The following is a 23982-nucleotide window of genomic DNA, read 5'->3' as shown; positions in this document are numbered from 1 at the left end:
TTGGGAATGAATTTTCTACTTGAACGAAAAGGAGAGGTACAATGTTTCTCCTGACACCTATTTACTCTTCAGCTTTCTACCTTTGGACTTGATTGTGAGTTGATGTGATTTTCCAGCTGAGGCAGCCCTCTTGTGACCATGAGGCGGTAAGCTAAAACAGAAGGCAAACGTGCTAGTGAGGGTGGAGCAGTAGGATTGTAACATTCCAGCCCTTTATGAATATCCTCTGGACCGCCTACCTCTAGACATGTTATATGAGACAATTAAATGTTTTTATCTCCTTTGTGGAGAGGCCATAAAGCATAATAAATGAAGAACATAGCTTGCAAGCCTCAGTTTAGATCTTAACTCTATTTAGCAGCTTGTAATCTTGGGCAAATTACTTACTTGTTTAATGCCCCTATTTCCTCTATAGAATGCAAATACTAAAAGACCCACTGCCTAGGGTTAAGTGAAGGTTAAATGAACTACTGTATCTATAAGATTTCTATGATGGCTAAGTTCATGTGCCAACTTGGCCAGGCTATCGTGTCCAGTTGTCTGGTAAAGCAAGCACTAGCCTGGTTGTTCCCGCGAGGATATTTCATAGATTTAAATAATCAGTAAGTTGACTGTATCTATGGCTGATTTTATGTACAATCAACTGGGGAGCTTGCCTTCAACAATGAGAGAAATCTCATCCCATCAATTGAAGGCCTTAAAAGGGGAAGTGATGATTTCAGCAGTCAGAAGAGAGAATGCCCAACTCTACTTCACCTAGCCAACTTCTGTTGGGGAATTCATGGAAAACCTTCATTGGACTTCACAGTTTGTAGTCTGCTGTATGGAATTTGGGCTTTCCCATCCCCACAGTTGCGTGAGTCAATTCACATATATATATACAAAACTTAATATTTACATTATACACACACACATTTTTATATCTCCTGTCAGTTATGTTTCCCAAGAGAATCCTGCCTAATACAGTTTCTAACAGTGAATAATGTCTGGCAAATATAAGGTCTCTGTGAGTGCTAGCTAATAGTATCTTCTTTTAAAAAAACATTTTTAATTGTGAAATATAATAGATATACAAAAAAGCACTAAATTTTAAAGTACATTTTAACAATTTAGTTATAGAACAGATCTCAAAGTTTGGTATGGGTTACAGTTCCATAATTTCAGATTTTTCCATCCAGCTGCTCCAAGACATAATAGTATCATTTTTCTGCCTTAAGTTTCCCCGTCCCCTGGTTTTTATTTTGGAAAATTTCAAATCTACAGAAAACTTGCAAGAAAAATAGAACAGATACTATATATCCTGAACTTAGGTTTACTAACTGATGACATTTTGCCAAATTTTCTGGCATGAACGCATGTTCCTTCTCTCTCTATATATATGCACGTGTGTGTGTGTGTGTGTGTGTGTGTGTGAGTGTAGACACACATTTTCCCCCTTGAGTCATCTGAAAATAAGTTGCAGGCTGACTAGAATTATTACTGATATAGTAGTCTGTACCTTGCAGATACAACATATTATTCAAGCTAGACCAACTGGACTTTTCCTCATTGGAATTTGAATCTTGGAATGGGGTTAAGAAAAGAGAAGATACAATGACTGGTCTTCACTAAATCTACTGCTGGTCTCAGTTAAGAAGCTCAAGTATGTTCTCTTCCATTAGTTCCTGACCTTTCTAAAACTGCTCCTCCAAACTACCTTTTGATTGTGTGAGTTCTAGCATATGGTCCACTGTATTCCAGAATCTATTGCTATTGCTTGCCACCCAAGACCCTGCCTGGCATGACTAACCTTGAGAAAGTTAGCACCCATCCCCGGGAATATTCAAGCAGAGGCTTCATGCAATTAGAAATGTTGCAGACAGAACCCCTGCATTTTTGGAGGGACTATGTGATGTCATCTTTCTATCCTTTCCTCAGAGAGTTTATGCTTCTCGGTCCCTGGTCAAACATTTCAGAATCTGAGACCACTCTTCTTACCTCTGGAAGGCTTTCCACCGCAGTCCTACAAAGTTCCATACTTGTAGAACCTTGAATGAAATGTGCAGGAAATCCGACTCACATGGTTGGCAGTCGCTACGGGCTCTCGCCTGGGAGCTCAATGGGAGCTGTCAATGGAAACACCCCCATTTTCCTCTGGGTAGCCTCTCCATTTGGCTTGGGGTTCCTGTGGTGTGGCAGCTGGGTTCCAAAAGGAAGAAACTAAGAAGCTGCTGATCATCTTCAGGCCTAGGCTTGCCAGTCCCACCGTGCTACTTCCATGGGCCAAACAGTCACCGAGCCAACTAGGATTCAAGGAAGAGGAAATAAATCTACCCTTCAATGTGCAAAGAGAGATGAAGGAATAATGGCAGCCATCTTTGCAGATGTTTACTACAGCATGCCATTCCTCTGGCTTATGAGATTTCTTGTCTAGAGTAGTGTTTCCCAGGTGTCAGGCAGTATGGGATCACCACCAAAACCTTGCCAAGAGCTAGCACAGCAGTAGCTTCCTTCTGGAAGCCTTCTCTGATTCCCTCTGGTTAGAGGTCTGATCACGGAGGTTCCCAAATGATTTGTACAGTTTTTTTTTTGTTAGTATCAGTTGAACTTTTGTGAACTTATATTTAGATATATGCTTGAATTAATAGGTTGATTTCCTTTCTTACATTTTTTTCTCTTCCCTCCTTCCACAGATATTTATTAAGTACCCACGTAGTGCCTGCTAATCTAGGTGTTGGAGATACAGCAGTGAACTAAACAGACAAATCTCTACTTGCACTGGGCTTATAAAAAGGGAGACAATTGAAAAACATTAAAAAAATTCGGAGAATGTTAGCTGCTATGAAGAAAATAAAGCGGGGTGATGTGACTGGGGGTATGCTTGTGTGCAGTGCTTTGAAAGAGCTAGCTACCCAAGGAGGAGACATCCCAGCAGAGACCTAGATGTCAATAGAGAGCAAGCCAGAAGGGAAGAAAGTTTCAGAATAAAAAAACAGTAAGTGCAAATTCTTCAGAAAGGAACATGCTTGGAATGTTCAGGAAGCATCAGAGGTGTCAGTATCTGGCGTGGGGTAAGACATTGGGAGAGAGGTATTGCTTGGGATCAGACAGAGATGTGGAGACCAAATCAGTTAGGGTCTGGGTTTTATCTCAAATGCAATGGGATACCTCTGGAAGTTGTTCAGGTGGTTTTGGGGGTTGAATCGTGTCCCCCACAAAAGGCATGTTCAGGTCCCAACTCTGGGACCTGTAGGTGTGAACCCATCTGTGGATAGGACCTTTGAAGATATTATTAGCCAAGCTGTGCCCAAGCTGAAAGAGGATGGCCCTTAATCTAATATGGCTAAAGTTCTCATAAGCAAAGGAAATTGGATAAGGAAAGAGAGAAGCCACAATGAGCAGGCAGAAGCTGGAAGTCAGTGGACCCCAGAAGAGAAAGGCGAGGATGTCGCCATGTGACGGAAAAGCCAGGGACCACATTGCCACAGTCTTCTTGAAGAAAGCACGGCCATGCTGATGCCATGATTTGGATTTCTCCCAGCCTCAAAACCGCGAGCCAGTAAATTCCCGTTGTTTAAGCCAACCCATTGTATGGTATCTGTTTTGACCGCTTAGGAAGCTAAAACTGGTTGGAAGTGACGCGATTTAATCTATAATTTTTCAAAGCTCCCTTTGGCTACTGTATTAGTCAGGGTTCTCCAGGGAAACAGAAGTGAAAGGAGATCTATTTATCTTTCTTCTTACCTGTAAATATGATGAGATTTATTATAGGAATTGACTCATGTGACCATGGGATTGGCTAGTCTGAATTCCACAGGGCAGGCCAGAAGTTGGGAACACTGATGAAGATTTCAATAAACTTCTCCAGAAGTTGGCTGGTTGAAGGAGGGGTAAAACTCTTCTTTTTGACCTTGAAAGAATCAGTTCTCTCTTTAAAGTCTTCAGCTGATTAGATGAGGCTTCTTTCATTGCTGAAGGAAATGTCCTTTTTTGATTGTACCTGTAATCAGCCATAGATGCAATTAACTGACATGATTTAAATCCATGAAATATACTCATAGGATCAAGCCAGAGCCTGCTTGACCAGAGAAGTGGACACCATATTCTAGCCCGGTTGACACATGAACATAACCATCACAGCTACTAGGGGAGTGGATTGCGGGAGGTCGTGTGAATACACATCATTGCTAAACTCGGTGTTTGGTGCATGGGATCTGTCAGAGAACAAAACAGAGCTTTCATCCATGTGAGGAAAAGAGATATATAAGTAAACGAAAAATATGATGTTCCAGATAATAAAAATTTCTATAAAGAGAAATGAAGCAGGGAAGAGGGGTAGAAAAACTTGGGATTGGCATGGGTAGGAATCTAGAACAGAGCAATTAAGGGAGTCCTCACTGAAGAAATATTTGGACAAAGACCATGGTGGGCGGGGACGGGGGAATGGTGAACTTTTTGTACTTTCTGGAAAAGAAGAACTATAGGCAGAGGAAATGGCAAGCCCAAAGTCTCAGAGGCTGGAGTGTGCTAGGCATACTGGAAGAACTCCAAGGAGTCCAGTGTACCAGGTATGTCAGTGAGTGCAAGAGAAGGGCGTGGGGAGCGCAGTGAGGTAAGGACCGGCAGAGAGGTAGGCTGTGTGGGGGTTTGCAGATTGCCGCAAGGATTTTGGAGGAGAAACATAAAGTAACTTGTGTTTTTATCAGGGTCCATCTGGCTACTGTATTGAGAAGAGATTACAGGGGGGAAGGGTGAAGCGGGGACGACAGTGAGGAGGCTATGGCAGCAGAGGAGGTAGACAGTGGTCAGATTTGCTTTATTTTCTTCACACATTAATTTTGAGTCAATATTATTATCTAATATAAATTATTAATATACAGTTCATATTAATATATCCCCTAAAAGTCTTTCTTAGCATTTATTTTTTAATATACTAGATACAATCAAGGCTCATCTACAGTATTTGGTTTCCATGTCTCTTGAGTCTTTTCTGCTTGGACATATATATATATTATATATATTGTGAAATATATATAAATTGTGAAATACATATAAAAAAGCAAAAAATTTCCAAGTACATGTAACAAGTAGTCATAGAACAGATTTTAAAGTTTGGTATGGTAAGAGTCCAAGCTAGTTTGTGTGGATTTGCCTGATTGCTTTTTAAATGATTAGATTCAGTTTAGCTACTTTTTTGGCAAGAATAACAGGGATAGCATTATGCCCTTCCCGTTGCTTCATATCAGGAAAGACATAACGTCAATTTGACCCATTATCGGGGATGCTAAGTGCGACTATTTGGTTAAGGAGATGTCTGCCAAATCTTTCCATTCTAAAGAGAGCTGTTTCCCTTTGTAAGTGGAAAGCGGTCAGTGGGATGATACTTCGGGACCGAACAGGCTGTGAGTCTACGGAATATACTGTCGCCAAGCAATCTTTCACCCAGTGGCTTTAGCACCCAGTGGGCAGCCTCGTGCTTCCTCTCCTGAAAAATGTGGATAATATCGGTTCCTGCATTGGAGGCTGGTTTTGAGGATCCGTGCTTGGCATAGCACAAGTGTTCCATAAATGTTAGCTGATGTCACGGACGAAGGCGAGGACGAAGAAAAGGAAGAGGAGAGCTCGGACCGCAGGCCCGGGTTCCGGCTCCGCATCAGGTCCCAGGTGCGAGGCGCGCGCAGGCGGCCGGGGGGCCGAGGCGGCCCCGCCCTCGGAGCTCTCGCACGCCGCGCAAGGCCCCCTGGGACCGGGAGTGCTGGGCGGGGCCGCGGGACTACACCTCCCGGCGGCCCCCGCGCCGCGGCTCGGCGGCTCCGTCTCAGCCGCTCTACAGCGACGGCGGCGGCCGCGGCGGAGTCGGTGGCGGCGGCGGAGGCTGCAGGCTGAGCGGCCAGTTGCCGATTTAAAGCGGAGCAGCGAGGAAAATGGCGGCGAGCAGTAAGTGGAGATAAAGGAGGAGGCAGTGGCGGGCGAAGGGGTGGGGTGCGAGGCGGGGGCTGGAGGGCGAGCCTCCCGGGCTGCCGCGAGCCGGCGGCTCCTGCGCCGCCGGGGCGCTGAGGGGCGCTGAGGGGGCGCCGAGGGGCGCGCCGGGCTGGTTTCGGGGTACCGGGCCCGCCCTGCAGCTTGCGGACGGCCCCCTGGCCGCAGGAGGGGCACCTGAGCTGGGCGGCTGCCGGCTTGCAGGTTCGGGAGGGCCCCGAGGCGGAGGGTCACCCCGAGGAGTTTGGGGGGCACCGCGGGGCTCACTTCTCCCTCCTGCCCTTAAAGTTTCATCTTCTGCTCCCTCCCCCAGCCCTTGGGGCTCTGTGGAACCCCTCCGCGCCGCCTCCTCCCGCCGCCTTGGCTCCTTCGCTGGGGCTCGAGGGACTCGGAGCGGAGAGCCGCCCGCACCCGCTAGCCTCCAGCTCGTGCCCCGCACCGGGTTAGGGTTTGCTGCTGCGTTTCCTCCTGTGCTGGGGCGTTTTCAGTTTTTAACACGAATTATCTGCGGGAGTTCCGTTTTGGGCACGGAAACGTTGTCTGCAGTTTTGTCAGTAAAGAGACATTTTGCTACCTCTGGTGTGATAGCTGGGAAATGGCAAAAGGGAAGTTGATGGGTTAAATGGGTGTTCGGCGGTCTCTGTTACTGCTGTTTTTTTTTTTTTTTTTTGGTGTTCCCCAACTCTAATCTTACCTATATGAATTCAATTTGTAGTGCTTTAAGTAAACTGTCTTGCACATGCCTTAAGAAGAACGAGCCAGGGATCGTGGGGAGGCTGAGATACTTCTTAGGCAAGTTTGAGGGAACCTGGGGTGGAAAAGTCGTGAGGGGGAGGGAGCATCGTCTCGAGATCTCCCTAGCAAGAGTTCGGGGTTCCAAATGGCATGACAGAAAGGTAGGAAAGCCTCTTTACGTCGGAACTTTTCTTCCCCCCCCCCCGAATGTGAAGACTTCCTTTTTACAGATTTTGAGCAATGTTTCAAAGCCGTCCTGTTTTTATTATTAAGCCTGCACCGTAAAGAAACAGGAAGGCGGGTACCAGCTGTCTTGCTGCAGTGATTTGAAACGGAGTTGGATGAGATGAGTGAGAGTGGTAGTAGCATTGATAAGATTGCTGCGTCTCCTTGATTTAAATGCTTGGCCTTGGATCCATCTAACTGATTCCTGACTGCAAGAAAGCTTCAGTATTTGTTGCAGCAGGTTGTTTAGAGAATGATGGGGAAAGAAAATAGGTCTCCAGTGAATGCTAGTAAAAAGTAAATGGAACTGTTTGTTCTTGAAAAAAATTTAAATGATCGTTTGTTTATTTAGAATAGGTTATACCGCGTAGAATACACAATTAGAAAGGAAAAAAAAAAAAAGATAAGTCTCCCTTTCATCTGAAACCCTCAAATTCCCCATCCCTGGAGGCAATGACTGCCACCATTTCTAGAGCACCCTTGGTCTTTGGAATATTAATCTTAAGAATTTCACTTGAAATACACCCCTATTTGACACTGAAAGCAGGGAAATAAAATTTATGGAAGAAAGGGAGAATATAGTGGTGATGCTGTGCTCTTTTTTACTCTCTAAAAATATGTTGATAGCTAATAGAAAAGCTCTTCTGAGTTACTGTTTATGTTGCTTTATCTAGTAACACCCTTAAAGAAATAATCTCCAGGCTTTAGGATGAAGAACCTTGCCAGGGTTCGTTATTTGTATGTAAGATGCAGCCTCTGTAACATGTAAAATGATACTGAGCACTATAGCTCTGTCACTGGAGGTTGCTTTAGGTTCTGCATTTAAATGAGCAGTAATGTAGATTTGCCTGTGATGCTAAATTATTGGAGTATTTTATGTATCAATAGAAATGACTTAATTGTCCAGTCAACATTAAAAAAAAAAGTCATATGCCAAATTCTGGCATATATAAGTATGTATTGGAGGTTGAGATTATGGAGTAAGTGGGAAGTTTGTGTTTCTGGGGCAGATTAGAGAAAGTGTTTCTGCCATAAAATATTTCTATACTGCAGAGGCTTTGAAACTGCAAAACAACCCCTGGCATAATCAATAGGATTTCTGTTTTTATGAATTTCAGAATGGTTGTTTTTAATCTACTGGCACTAACAATTCCTTAAGAAAAATCAGTAGTATCTGACTTAGATTATTGGAGATTATATTAAATAATACCACTATATCTTGAAAGTGGGCGTAGTGTGCTTTTTTCCCCTCAGTGTAATAATTATCTCTATACAGCATTCTTCCTTCCACCCAAGCAAATAAGAATTCATTCAGTAAGGAGTCAGTGTGCTTTTGGATCCTGCACTCATTTTCTGGATGTGTAAATAAAAAGTAATTATTGAAATGGCTTACCTTCTTGTCTGGTCTTTTAAAATAAGCTTCTTTACTATGTCAGGGACAGCACATTAAAGAAAAAAAATTTTTTTTTAAATTCAGTCCTTTGTGTATTAGCAGTATGATTCCAGAGTAGTTCCTTTTAACTCGAAGCCTACTATAATTTTGAGAAGTCTTTTTAAAAGTGTAATTTAAAAATATCTTTTCTTTTAGTTTGAATAATAGAGTAAAAGTCAAAAGAAATGACTATTGTCCTCTCCTAAATTGGTTATTAAAATAAATGGCTTTAAGATTTCTTTTTTGTTTTTAAACTAATTTCAAACCTTGGCCAGAGGATGTGGAATACTTTTGAAAACTTTTAATTTGTTGCAAGTTAAAATGAATATAGCCTCCAGTAGCTGTACTGCAATTTAATACAATTGCTGTTAATACTGCCTTGGACTAGAAAAACAAGATTTGCCAATCAGAATGGAAGCACTATTATAGTTTCTGTATAGTTTATAGTACATGAGTTAACATGTACTAGTTTGGTTTGAATTTACTATACTCTGTAGTGTAGGATATTTCTTTTATGTTTTATTGAGTGGTTAAAGATCCGAGAGCAGAAAAAGTCCTGGAAGTGTGTATTGCTTTTTTCTTCAGGTCAACAGATTGAAAGATAATAAGTGACTATGTTAGTTTAGATATCAGAGATAACATTGAGACTGTGTGGTGCAGTAAAATGTAGGCATTTTTTCCCATTTTATGAGTGCTTTTGGTAGTGGGAGAGAGGATTACAAAATGTACACTTCACAGTTAAACTGGAGGGGGTTGTATTGTAATGAGGCTTTTTAGTTCCTTTGGCCCCCCTTTTTTGGCATGAACAGGCTCCAGAAATCAAACCTGAGTCTCCAATATGGCAGGTGAGAACTCTGCTACTGAGCCACCATTGCCCACCTCCATTTTTCTTTTTTGAAGGATTTCTGGGAGAGGATTATTTTGGGTTAGGGATGCAATTTGTGCCTAACCTTTTTTCTTTTTTTTTGCCGCCTAACAAATGATGAGATTGACTTGGATTTAGTCACCTTTCCCTTCTGGTGGAGAGTTGTTAAATGAACGGGAAAATGGCCAGAAGAGCCATGGCAGGAGTAGAAAGGAAGACCTGCAGCATCTAGAAGGCCAGTTTATCCACACACTAGATAATCTTAGGCTACACACTGCCAGTTCTCAACTTTCCCAGCGTTAACTTAGTTTAATAGGTACTGCCAGCCTAGGTTATAAGTTAGTTTATAGTGGGGACAGTAGTAAAGGTTTAACTATTGTAAATTTATGGCCTAGAGGCAAATGGATTCTGTCTATTTAAAACAATATTCTAACACCATTAGCGTCTTCTCCTTTTTCATATTTTTCTTTAGGAACATCTGTGTCCTATTTTTTTCTTTTCTGTTAATATTTTTACTATTATATTCTAGGAAAGGATGTGACTTTTTTGGTCTGCTGTCACTACAAAGATATTCTTCTGAAATGTCTAATATCCTTGCTTACAGTCTTTGTATAAGGGTTATGAAGGTTTACTTTTTTGGAAACCCAGCTGAGTAGATCACTAAATTTAACTCTTGACCATCCACATAATGATAAAGGGGGAACACTGGCTGGGTAGCATATAGTAATGGATAATCTATTGTTCCCCAGAGTTTTCTCTTTGGCAGCTATGGTGGCTGAGTTGGAGTGGTAGATGGCTAGGTGGGAAAGGACTGCAGAAGTCAGCATAATCCTCAATTAGGATAAGCTTCATGGTTAATTGAATGTTGAGTATACAGGTTAAATCCCATTATAACAAACTCCAAGGGACTAGTTAAATTATTTTGTTGTGCTGGGATTAGACTTTATTAAATATTGTTTAAAATAAATTAGCCAGCTTTTTGGAGTGTTTTTTTGTTGTTGTATTTTACAGAGTTATTAGAGGTTTTGCATAAAAATTACTGTGACAAGTTGTTGCTCGTGAGCCAATGTGTTTCACCTTCCATGTTGAGCTAGGCAAATAATTTATTCCCTTCTCTTCCCCTCATGTCTTGAGGAGCTTCATTGGTTTATCGTAGTTTATTTGTAAGTACTGTTGCTAGTATCAGAGTATAATCAGAGGAAATGGGGAGTTCCCCAGGTTTTCAGTATTTGGCTGTTGGTAAATTTTTCTGCTCCAACAATTTTTTAAAATAAATGACTGTTTCATTTTAGTATGAACTTTTTTTAAAGTCAGTAATAATTTAAGTAATCTAAGTCCATTGTAGGTCGAGACCTTTAGGTTCCTATATGGTATTGTTGATGGCAATTTTGTGTTTTTAACTCTAAGATATTGTCTATATAATAAAGTAGAGTTTTTCAGAAACTGGATTAATTTTATGCGTATGAAAAAAATACTATTCTTATGCTTGGCCAGAAATAAACTTCTTTCTTTCTGTCCTGTACTTTTAGATTTGTGTTCGCCAAACTCTAGGATATCTAAGGCTGGCATTTTAAATTTGCTTAGCGTTTTGATTGGTGTAACAAGACATTTTCAAAGTCATTCTTTTAAATAGATATTCTGTGAAGGAGGGAAAATCTGAAAGACGGAATTTCAAAGCAAGACAAGCAATGTTTTGAAAGTTCTCATGTCTTAAGAATAATAACTGACTAGAAGGCAGGAAGCCTGCAGTTGTATTGTGGTATTGTTCCTCCATCTCATGCATTTGAGAAATTGAGCACAAAAGAAGAGAAAGCATGGGGAGGAGGAAGAAAGGATTTTAACAACAAGAAAAGGGGGCCTTTTAGAGTAAATATTCTTTGCTCTTCTGTTTAGATGAAACCTGAAACCAAATTATTTTTACTTTGATTTGAAAAGAAATGTTTATCATAATCTAAATAACATAAACTGACGTTTTTATAAATGAGAATTAATTGCTGTTGGTGGAAAGAGCAGCATGATCATATGTTCAGAAGAATATCTACATGTTGAAAACCTTTAATATTTTTTCCCCTTTTGGTATGTGATCAGTATTATTTGTTAGTGTGTTAACTTTGAATAATTACCAGTGAAGAGTTGAGAATAATTTGCTAGCTTGTACCGTAAACAATCTTTCTAGGTGTGTTTTTTATTTGTATGCGGAAGGTATGAACTACATAATTTTCCGAGGTTTTTTTTTTTGTTAGAAAACTATATAAACATAAGGCATTATGGATATGTAGAATGGCCTTTTAACTAAATTTTATTGGTCAAACATTGAATGGATTAAGCTATTTATACCAGATGTTATGAAGTCAGATGCTACTTTCAGTATTGATTCATCATAAAGAGTTTGGAAACAGGATGATTTTGGACTACCAACTTCACCATAGTGTATGCTATAAGTGGGCAAAGCTTTGTGTTTATGTGAATTTTCTGTCCCTCCCCCCCATTTTAAGAAAATTAAGTGATATTTCCTTTACTTTCAGTAAAGCTGTCATCAATAAAATGAATTACTGAATTTCATTTACCGTGTCAAGCAGCTTTGTCAGCGTGATTATTTTCTTTTCAGATTGAATTTTGACAGATTTTTATTTGAAAATGTTTTACAGGATTACGTAGTATTCTCTTTGGCAAATTGTCTTTCTGCTCCATCCAAACTCATCTTTTTCCTCTTTCACCTGCCTGGTGGTCGTTATGTTTTATGACAATATCTTCATTCCAGCCAAAGTGGTTGTTACATTGGGGATCAGAGTGGGGGCCAGAACAAGTATTTAGTTCCATCTAGGAAAAATCTAACTCTACCAGTGAGAAAAATAGCTCTGTACATGTATCCATTGGAAGGTCAGTGGTATCTCCTTCATACAGTAAGAAAGACTGCATGATTACTGTATTAAGTTTTAAAAATCACTTCATCAGGAGTCACTAAAATGAAATTTAGGAAACTACCTTCAAAGTACACAACCACATCTGCAATGGTGGAAACCTAAAAGTATGGATACCAAGTGGGGTGAGCTTGTAAACTTGTAGTTTTCCTTCTTCTTTCTCCCAAAGTATAAAGTAGCTCCCACATGTGACTTCCCTGTGAATTATCATACCAACATTCTCTCAGCCACAAGGTGTTAGACTTCAGTTATCTTTAATTTGCTGCTGCTTGGCTGCTACCCACTCTCCTATACACATATACTTAACCAGCGTTTATGTGATTTACTATCATTTAAGGCACTGAGACTTAAAAAAAAATTTTGACATCCAGATGCAGTCAGTCAGTAAGGTACTCCTATCACTTCAGTTCAAGACAACCTATGATAAATCAATTTGCAGGTAGAGATTAAAGAGAAATTAGGAGGAGGAAAGGACTGCCCCTTACCAGGTGACAAGGGTGCAGGACTAAAGATATTAAGATAGAGACAACGCTTTTCTTGTTGGTGGGAATCATCAGCACCAGCGCAGAGGTAAGAAATTTCATGACCTTGATCATTTAAATATTCAGTGCATGCCAAGTAAGTGATGATATTGAGTAAACTGATTTTGTTTTGGCAGAATCCTGTTGATACATTTTCTTTCCAGTGCCAGAAATTCTCGTTTGAGCCCTTAGGGCTTTCCTTTATTTCCAGATTATTGTAATAACTTTCAAATTAGTCTTTAATCTTTACCTAGTCCTTCTGCATGCTTTTGTTAGTTTAATCTTACTAAAAACAATTTTGATCACTTTTTTACAAAAAAAAAAGTCCACATTTTACAATCCAGATTCTTTAGTCTAATATTTAGTTCTTATCTTTTCTTTTGGCATGAGCCTCTACTGGAAATTGAACCTGGGTTTCCGGAATGGCAGACAACAGTTCTGCCACTGAGCCACCGTTGTCCATCCTCTTACCAGGTACCAAAAATTGTATTTTTTCAATTATATTCATTTTAGGCTCCCCCAAATGTCTGGTATTTGGATGTGAAAGTTTTTAGAGTTTAACTCTCAGGTGAGTTTTCTGCCTGGAAGTTGAGACAAAATCAAGAGTCCTTAGGATTTGCTTGGGACCTAGGTCTCCTTCATAGAGTAGGTAAATCATGTCTGGACTTTTCAGTATACCCAGATTTTTCCAGTTGCCCTAGGAATGAACAGTCCTTCGGTAAGTTCACATTTTTCTTATTCGTTATCATTGTTCTTCAAAGAATTGTGCTAAGTATTGTAGGCATTAAAGGCAAGGTCCTTTGTGATTTCAGGACCTTGTAACAAAATTGAGAAATAAGTGTAATTGAAAAAAAATATTTGCAGCAGCATAAATAAGTGATTCAAAAGTTCAGAGGGATAAAAGGTTATTTTTCAACAGGGGTTGTTAAGGAAGCTTCATGAAGGAGATGGAATAGATCTAATGGAAATTAATTACTGCTTCTAATCTTTTCTTTCTCACGTTTTATTCTATAGTGCTTAATTATGGTAGGCAATTGTCAATGTTTAAAATTGAGAATAAGGCATATGCATGATGAAATCTAAGCAGTACGAAAAGTATACCATGAAAAGTAAGGCTCCGTCTACCCTAGCTACCCCTCCCAAAAGCCACTATTGTTAGAGGATAGTCTGTACATATGATTATGTACCTTTCTCTTCCATTTCTTTTTCCCTATTCTTTTTCTTTCCCTGTTTATTTTTTTTTTTTATTTTTTTTTTTTTTAGAGGGAGGAAGGGAAGGAAAGACAGAGAAAGAAGGAAGGATGGAAGGAAGGAAGTGAGGAAGAAAGGGAAACATTTTTTTTTTAAACATTTTCTTGTTTTATTATATTTTGTTTGTTTGTTTGTTTTTTACATGGGCTGGGGCCGGGAATCGAACCGGGGTCCTCCGGCACGGCAGGCAAGCACTCTTGCCCGCGGAGCCACCGCGGCCCGCCCCCCTGTTTATTTTTAATTAAATAATTTAATTAAATAATAATGGGCTCCCACTATTTTCACTTAAAAGAACTTGGGGATCCTCATATTTAAAAGACTGCATAGTATTCCATTTTATGGATGGATTTGCCATAACTTATTTAGCTAGTTCCTCATTGCTATTTTCAGTTTTTTACTATTTTGAATTATCTTGTATTGAACTTTACATGTAGATCTGTGTGCTGGTAAGTGTAATCTTAGTATAAAAATCTTATAAATGGAATTTCCGAATCAAAGGAAATGCATATTTAAAACTTTAATGGCTCCTTCCCAGTGTTCTCCAAAGAGACTATGCTAAATTTATAGTCTCACCAGTTGTTCATGAGAGTCCCTGTTTCTCTTTATATATTTAAAAAAAAATTATCCCAGCAGGTTGCTTGGCTACTTGAAATTTAAATCTAGCATCATTCTTCATTGTTGAAGAGTTATGGAATTTTCAAAGCCTCTCAATATCTGACTCTAATCCACAGTTCCAGCACCATCTCCTTAATTTTTTTTTCCTATTGTCCATTTAATTCAGATAGAAATTCGAGTAGTTGTAGAAACCTTTTGAAATTTGTATTGTGTTTTAAGAAATTAAGACAGGATATAAATTTTTGTTCTAGGTTCTGAATTAAGGTTTTGGAAAATAAGTACATTTCCACAGATTTTTAAAAATACGATTTATGTAACCATTTTTAGAAACGTTTAAAACATCAAAGAGATCAGCAGGATAAATATAGAATGTATGTTGTAATTTCATAAATGTACAGTTCCATCATTCCTGAGGACTACATTTAAGACATCTCCTTAATTTTATCTCTGTATTTTTTTACTTCAGTTGCTGTTAAGTGTCTCTTACTCTGCTTTTCCCATTCCCTTGTTCCCAATAAAATTCTTCTCTTCATGTTCTAATTCATCTTCTCATTCATATTTTACATATAAGGTGAAAGTAATGACAGCGGTTTTTTTTTTTTTTTCATGGGCAGGCACTGGGAGTCGAACCCCGGTCTCCAGCATAGCAGGCGAGAACTCTGCCACTGAGCCACTGTAGCCCGCCCATAACAGCAGGTTTTGAATGCCTGAGGGCCAGCACAGTGTTGTGTGCTTAATATGTACTATCTCATTTAAGAGTGAGAATATTAAAAAATATTCTTGGCAGTAGAATTTTTTAAAAAATGAAATTTTATGCAGAACCGCATTCAAAATAGAAAAAGTGATTCTATTATTACAAATTTATTTTCTAGGTTGAAATTTATACTGTTAACCAGTTATAAAGATAGTGGGAATGAGACTGTTGTGATGAATATAAAATTTGAAATTGGATTATGAAAAGTTAATGAACCTAAATTCATCTCTGCCTCTAGTTTATTTCTGTGGTATCAAGAAAATCCTCGCTCTTAAAGAGGTGCATTTCAAATGGTCAATTTAAAAGCAAACAAACAAAAATGTTTTGAAATATGTAACAGGTATACATGGGACAAGTTCAAAATATCAAAAGGTAAACTACCTTCAAAAGTGAAGACAGTGGAAAAATAAGCCAGCCTGTACTGCTGTCTCCTAGTTACCTTCCCCTCCCCTGTCCAGATTAATCAGTTATTTTAGTCCAAGTCTGTATATACGTATACTTAAAAGCTTTTAAGTTTATTGAATTTCTCCCCCAATTTTTTGGTAAATGTTATCTTGAAATACAACACACTTGCAGAAAAGTGCAGAAGAATAGTTGGTGAGTTTTAATAAAATGGATACACCTGCATAACTGGGACTCAGAAGCCTTATTTATTCCGTGCTGTGTATACTTTTTTTTTTTTTCCCCGCACGGGCAGGCACCTGGAATCGAACCTGGGTCTCCAGCAGGGCAGACAGAACTCTGCCCAGGTCTTTCTAATGGTTACACAGTATTCCATTGTATCAATATTACAAACAAAGCTGTAAGTGAATACTCTCATACATATTTCTTTATCATTCTTTCTCTTCATATTAGAATGTAATGTATTTCTTTAAGTGGAATGTTGGGTCAGAGATTGTGAATTTAAAAATTGGGTCTTGCAACTTACTCCCTATAAAGGTAATATCACTTTACAAATCTGTTAGGAGGAGGGTATGGGAATGCCTGTTTCTCTAATCCCTGGGTAATATGTTGTGATAGTAGACTTTTTGATTCGATAAATTTAGGAAGCCTTTTCCTGTTTTCTTCTAGTGCTTTTCTTTTTTTTAAAAAAATGGTTTCTTTTTCATTTTTAACATTAAAAAAAATGAACGCACTGCAGTATCAGGATATCAAACTGGTAGTTTCCAATAAATTGTGACTATATAGTTTGTTTCTTTTTTAGTGTGTGTTCTAGTTTGCAAACTGCCAGAATACGATATACCAGAACTGGAACGGCTTTTAAAAAGGGGAATTTAATAAGTTATAAGTTTACAGTTTTAAGCATATGAAAATAACCAAATTAAGGCACCAACAAGAGGATACCTTCATTCAGGAATGGCTGATGGATCTAGAACAGCTCTGTCAGCTGGGAAGTCAGGTGGCTGCCACTTGCTGGTCCCTTGCTCCTGGTCTCCGTTCCTTTCAGCCTCTGTTCCTGTGGGGGGGATCCTCACTTTGCTTTTCCTGGGCTGTCCTTCCTCTCTTGGTTTCCCTTGGCTCTCTCCAGATTCTGGCTTACTTACCAATCTCATGTGATGTCTGCTGGGTCCCAAGCATCTGCAAATATCTGTATCTCTGTTCTCCACGTGTCTGCATCTGTGTCATCTCTGCTGTGAAGTGTCTGTTGTTTTGGAAGTTCCTGTCTTTTCTGACTCTCTCCAAAATGTTTCCTTTTTTTAAAGGATTCCAAATAAACTAATCAAGACCCACTTGGAATGGGTGGAGTCCCATCTCTAATTAAAAGATCATGCCCACAATTGGGCTTGCCACATCTCTCTGGAGATAGCTATTCAAAAGTTACTGTACTTCAATATTGAATTAAGATTAGATGAAACAACTGCCTCCACAAAATTGAGTCAGAATTAAAACATGGCTTTTCTGGGGTACATAATATTTTCAAACTGCCTCAGTGTGTTTAAAGATATTTTAAATGTACTTATAGCATTTGGTATGCATTTTTATTTAAAAAATCCACTTTATTGAGGTGAAATTTATATATAATAAAATTAAACCATTTTTAAGTTTGCACTTTGGGTTTTTGACAACTGTAGACTGTTGTATAACTACCACTAGAGTCAAGATACTGAACATTTCCATCGTAGTTCTTTTTTGCCCCTTTGTGATCAGTCCCCTTTTTACTCCTGGCAAATACTCATCTGCTTTCTGTCATTATAGTTGGTTTTTTCTTTTCTTTTATTCACTTTTACTGAGTAAAAATTTTTACATGATATATATACACACACACATAGACGCTATACTGCATATATTTAAAATGTACATTTGAGTTATTTCCCTGCATTTTTTTTTTTTTTTTTTTTTTTTTTTTTTTTTTTTTTTTTTTTTTTAGACAGAGAGAAGGAAGGAAGGATAGAAGGAAGGAAGGAAGGAAGAAAGGGAAACATTTTTAAACATTTTCTTGTTTTATTGTATTCTGTTTCTCCGTTTTTGTTACATGGGCTGGGGCCGGGAATCGAACCGAGGTCCTCCGGCATAGCAGGCAAGCACTTTGCCCGCTGAGCCACCGCGGCCCGCCCTGCATTTTTTTTAGGATTTAAAAATTTGTATACTGATAACTTATATACAGAATTTCCCATTTTACCACTTTCAAGTATACTGTTCAGTGGTGTTGACTCTATTCATAATGTTCTACTGTCATCACCATCAATTACCAAAACTTTTCCATCATCTCAATCAAACAATAAGCAATAACTCTGTGTTCCCACCCCTGGTGACCCAGTTGGTGGCATTACAAATAATTAGAATTTGCATATTCTAATTATTTCATATCAGTGAGATCATCCAATATTTGCTTTTTTGTGTCTGGTCTATTTCATTCAACATGATGTCTTCAAGTTTTCTCCATATTGTAGCATGTATCAGAATTTCATTCCCTTTTACAGTTTGTGGTGGCTTGGAGTTATATACCCCAGAGAAACATGTCCTTAATCTTAATCCATTCCTGTGGGCATGAACCCATTGTAAAGAAGACCTTTTGATGAGGTTACTTCAGTTAAGATATGACCGAACTGAACCAGGATGGGTTTTAATCCTATCAGTTAAGGCCTTATAGAGAAGGCCACAGAAGATGAAGGCACAGGAGAAGCCAGAAGCTGGAAGTTGGTGAAACCTGAAAGAGAACAGAGAAAATGGATGCTGCCATGTACATTGCCATGTGATGAAACAGCCAAGAAACCCCAGAGATTGGCAGCTCAGAAGATACCAGCTCTGGGTAGAAGCAAGCCTTTAGGTTTTGCAACTGTGAACCAGTAAATTGTATGGTATTTATTTTAGCAGCTATGAAACTTTATACATGGCTCAATAATATTCTACTGTTTATTGTATTTCGTTTATCTGATTGTTAGTTGGTGGGCACTGTTAGTTGATAGAAATCTCCATTGCTTCCACCATTTGGCTGTTGTGAATAATGCTGCTGTGAAAATTGGTATGCAAATATCTGTTCAAATCCCTGTTTTCAGTTCTTTTGAGTATATACCTATAAAGGGGGATTGCTGGGTTATATGGTAATTCTATACTTAACTTTCTGAGGAACTGTTAAACTGTTTTCCACCGCAGTTGAACCGTTTTACATTCCTACCAACAATGTAAGAGAGTTTGTTTTTCCATATTCTTGCCAGCGCCACTGATTTTCCATTTTTTAAATTATTGCCATTTTATAGGTGTGAAGTGATACCTCATTGTGGGTTTGATTAGCATTTCCCTAACACTTACCTGGCAAATTGTGTATCTTCTTTAGAGAAATGCTTCTTCAAATCTTTTACCCATTTTTCTTTTCTCTCTCTCTTTTTTTTTTTTTTAACAAGGGCAAGCCCTAGGAATTGAACTTGGGTTTCCAGTATGACAGATGAGAATTCTGCCTGTTGAGCCACCATTGCACCACCCTCTTTTGCCCATTTTTAAATTCATTAGGTTGTCTTTTCATTGTTGAGTTGTTGGAGTTCTTTGTATATCCTGAATATTAAACGCTTCTTAGATGTGTGGTTTCCAAATATTTTCTCCTTTTTGTTAGGTTGTCTTTTTACTTTCATAATAAAATTCTTTACACAAAAGTTTATAACTTTTATGAAGTCCCATTTGTCTATTTTTAAATTTTGTTGCTTGTGCTATAGGTGTAAAGTCTGTGAAAACAGTGTTTAATATGAGGTCCCGAAGATGTTTCCCTATATTTTCTTCTAGGAGTTATATAGTCTGGGTCTTATATTTAGGTCTTTGATCCATTGTGAGTTAATTCTTGTATATAGTGTGAGGTCGAAGTTCTTCATTCCTCTGCATATGGATATCCAGTTTTGCCAGCACCATTTGTTGAAGAGACTATTTTTTCCCTGTTGAGTGGACTTGGCACTTTAGTCAATCAGTTGGCCATACATATGAGGTTTTATTTCTGAACTCTTAATTCTGTGATTAGTCTGTGTCTGTCCTTGTACCAGTACTATACTGTTTTTTTTTTCCCCAATTTAGTTTTATGCACTGACCAAGCAGTCCATCCAAAGTATACAATCAGTGGGTCTCAGTAAACACAGAGCTGTGCTTTCATTGCCACAGTCAATTTTAGAACATATTCATAGCTCCAGAAAGAAAAACCCTACCCCCGCCTCCTTATAACTCCATGTTGTTAACAATGAGCATCAGTATGGTACCTTGGTTATAATTGATGGAAGAAAATGAAGATGTTATTGTTAACTATCGTCCATGGTTTGCATTAGGTGTATTTTTTTACCCCTTATATAACTTCCCTATTATTACATCTTGTAGTTGTGACATACAGTAGATCTAATTAATGGAAAAACGTTCTTGTGTTTTTATTATTAACAATCTTCATCATCCCCAGCAGGGTTTATTTTGTTATGCAGTCCCTTGTTTCATCCTCCAGCTTTCCTTCTAGTGATATACAGAACCTTTAACTTCCTTTTCAACCACAATCACACACATGATTCAGTGCTGTTATGTCCACACATGATAATGTGCTACCGTCACTTCTATCCATTTCCAAACGTTTACAGTCAACCTTATTAAAAAAATCTGTACAAATTAAGTTTCAGTTCCCCATTTTCTATCCTCATTCTGTGTTCTGGTAACCTATATTTAGATATTAACCCCATGAGTTGGCCTATTATATTTAGTTCATATTAATGAGATCTTGCCATATTTGTCCTTATGTGTGACTTATTTCACTTACCATAATGTCTTTGAGATTCATCCAAGTTATCTTACACATCAGGACTTCATTCCTTCTTACAGCTAAATAATATTCCATCATATGTATGTACCACAATTTGTCTATCCATTCTTAGGTTGATGGACCCTTAGGTCGCTTTCATCTTTTGGCAATTGTGAATAATACTGCTGTGAACATCAGTGTGCAAATGTCTGTTTGTGTTTCTCCTTTCAGTTCTTCTGAGTAATTGCCTAGTAGCAAGATTGCTGATCATAGGATGGTTTTATACTTAGTTTCCTGAGGAACTGCCAAACTTTGACTTCCACAGTGGCTATACCATTTGACATTTCCACCAGTAGTGAATAAGTCTTCCTATTTCTCTGTATCGTCTTCAACACTTGTAATTTTCTGTCTAATAGTGGCCATTCTAGTAGGTGTGAAAGCATATCTTATTATGATTTTGATTTGCATTTCTCTTACAGCTAGTGAAGTTGAGCATCCTTTCATGGGCTTTTTAGCCATTTGTATTTCCTCTTTGGAAAAATGTCTGTTCGTGTATTCAGCCAAATTTTTAATTGAGTTATCTGTCTTTTTATTGTTGTGTTCTAGGATTTCTTTATATATTCTGGATATTAAACCCTTATTGGATATGTGGTTTCCAAAAATTTTCTCCCATTGAGAAGGCTGCTTTTTCACCTTCTTGACAAAGTCCTTTGAAGCATAAACATCCAGTTTTGAGAGGTCCTATTTATCTATTTTTTCCCTTTGTTTCTTGTGCTTTGGGTGTAAGATCTAATAAACCAGTACCTACCACAAGAACTTGAAGATGCTTCCCTACATTTTCCTCTAGGAGTTTAATGATCCTGGCTCTTATATTTAGGTCTTTATTCCATTTTGAGTTAGTTTTTGTACAGGTATGAGATAGGAATCCTCTTGCATTCTTTTGGGTATTGAGATCCATTTGTTGAAGAGACTGTTCTGTCCCAGTTGAGTGGGCTTGGCAGCCTTGTTGAAAATCAATTGATCAGTTTGATTCCATTGATCAGTAGATCTGTCTTTATGCCAGTCCCTTGTTCTTTTGACCACTGTAGCTTTGTAATGTGCTTCAGAGTCAGGAATATGTGTCTCCAACTTCATTCTTCTTTTTCAAGGTGTTTTGGCTATTCAGGGCCCCTTACCCTTTCAAATAAATTTGATAATTGGCTTTTCCATTTCTACAAAGTAGGCTGTTGGAATTTTGATTGGGACTGCATTGAATATGTAAATCATTTTGGGTAGAGTTGATATCTTAATGACATTTAGCCTTCCAATCCATGACACAGATGTCTTTCCATTTATTTATGGCTTTGATTTCTTCTAGCAATGTTTTTTTTTTTAATATTTTTCTTGAGATATCATTATGTATCATACAGTCCATCCAGAGTATACAATTAATGGTTCACAATATTTTCACATAGTTGTGCATTATCACATGATCATTTTTAGAACATTTGCGTCATTCCAGAAAAGGAAATCAAAAGAAAAAAGAAAAATCCCATGTATCCCACACCCCTTATCCTCCCTCCCCCTCATTTTAGCAATGTTTTGGAGTATTCTGAATTTGGGCCATTTACATCCTTGGATAAGTTTTTTCCTAGATATTTGATTCTTTTGGTTGCGTGTACTCCCTTTTTTTGGGGGGGGGGGGAGTGCATGAGCTGGAAATCAAACCCTGGTGTCATGCTTGGCTGTGAGAATTCTACCATTGAACTACACACTCATCCCAGTTGCGATGTTGTTTTGATTATTACAACTTTGTAATAAATTTTAGAATTGAGACCTCAGAGTCCTCCAACTTTGTTCTTTGTTTCAAGATGGTGTCTGCTAGTCAGGGCACCCTGGCCTTTTCCATTGAATTAGATGATTGGTTCTTCCATTTCTGCAAAGAAGGCTTTTTTTTGTTTTTGGCATGGGCAGACACTGAGAATCAAACCTGGGTCTCCAGCATGGCAGGTGAGAACTCTGCCTGCTGAGCCACCGTGACCCACCCAAAGAAGGCTTTCGAGTTTTGATTGAGGTTGTGATGAATCTATAAACTCTGGGTAGTTTAACAGTCTAACAATAGTTTGTCTTCCAGTCAAAGAACGTGCAGCATCCTTTCATTTGTTAAGGTTTTATTTAATTTATTTCAACAGTGTTCTGTAATTTTCTCTGTACAAGTCCTCTACATCCTTTGTTAAATGTATTCCTAGATACAGGGGTATCTCATTTTATTACACTTGCCAGATATTTTGGGGTTTTTTTTTTTTTTTAACAAATTAAAGGCTCTGGCAATCCTGCGTTGAGCAAGTCTCTTGGTGATACTGTTCTAATAGCATGTGCTCACTTTGTGCCTCTGTCACATTTTGTTATGTACATTGTTTTTTTATACATGCTATTGTAAATTTAATAGACTATATTATAGTATAAACATAACTTTTATATGCACAGGAAAACCAAAAAATTCTTGTGATTCACTTTATATGCTTTATTGTGGTGGCCTGGAACTGAACCTGTGCTATCTTTGAGGTATGTTTGTATTTGATTCTTTTAATTGCTTTTGTATATGGACTACTTTTCTTGAATTTCTTTTCAGAATGTTTATTACGAGTTTATAGAAACACCACTGTTTTCTGTGTGTTGCTCTTGTACTGTGCCACTTTGTTGAATTCATTTATTAGCTCTAATAGTTTTCTTCTAGATTCTATGTCATTTTCTATTTATAAGGTCCTGTCATCTGCAATAGGGAAAGTTTTACTTCTTCCTTTCCAGTTTGGACGGCTTTTATTTCTTTTTCTTGCCTAATTGCTCTGGCTGTAACTTTCAATACACTGTTGAATAGCAGTTGTGATAGTGGGCATCCTTGTCTTGTTCCTGATCTTAGGGGGAAGGCTTTTTATTCTTTCACTGTTGAGTGTGATGTTAGCTGTAGGATTTTCATACACACCCTCTATCATGTTGAGCAAATTTCCTTCTATTCCTAGTTTTCTTAGTATTTTTATCAGAAAGAGTGCTGTATTTTGCAAATGCTTTTCCTGCATTAGTTGAGATGATCATGTATTTTGTTTTTCCCCTTCATTCTATTAATGAAATTAGTTGATTTTCTTACATTGAACTACCCTTGCATCCCTTAGATAAATACCATCTAATCTTGTTGTACAGTTATTTTATTATGCTGTTGGATTTGGTTTGCTAGTATTTTATTGAGGAATTTTACATTCCTAATCAGAAGGGATATTGCTCTGTAATTTTCCTTTTTGTAATGTCTTTATCTGACTTTGGTATTAGAGTGATGCTGGCTTCATAGAATGAGTTATGAAGTGTTCCCTCCTCTTCAATTTTTTTGGAAGCATTTGAGCAGTATTGGAGGTAATTCTTCTTTGGATAGTTGGCAATTTTAGTTTTGACTTATGTATATACTTGGTGGCTCCATCACCACAGTTATGGTAATGGAGATATCTATTGCTTCCAGAAGTTTCCTCCTATCCTTTTG

At 38.3% G+C, this 23982-nt stretch overlaps 1 protein-coding gene across 7 annotated transcripts in view; it reads left to right on the top strand.

Annotated features, from left to right (window-relative positions):
• The first annotated feature begins 5796 nt into the window (after positions 1–5796).
• The window catches only part of NCOA3 (nuclear receptor coactivator 3), a 161382-nt gene continuing 143196 nt past the window's right edge, over positions 5797–23982 (top strand). For 4 of the 7 annotated variants that reach the window (XM_077167477.1, XM_077167509.1, XM_077167453.1 and 1 more), the window contains exon 1: positions 5797–5916. The gene's annotated coding sequence lies outside the window, so the exon portion shown is untranslated. Of the gene's footprint in view, positions 5917–6627; positions 13132–23982 lie in introns of those variants that run through there. The other 3 variants (XM_077167482.1, XM_077167467.1, XM_077167493.1) reach the window with 2 other exon arrangements.

The sequence above is a fragment of the Tamandua tetradactyla genome, chromosome 1 (genome assembly GCF_023851605.1).
Source record: "Tamandua tetradactyla isolate mTamTet1 chromosome 1, mTamTet1.pri, whole genome shotgun sequence".
In the NCBI taxonomy this organism is placed as follows: domain Eukaryota; kingdom Metazoa; phylum Chordata; class Mammalia; order Pilosa; family Myrmecophagidae; genus Tamandua; species Tamandua tetradactyla.
Note: the sequence above shows the minus strand (reverse complement) of the source record. Positions and strands in the feature narration are given on the sequence as shown.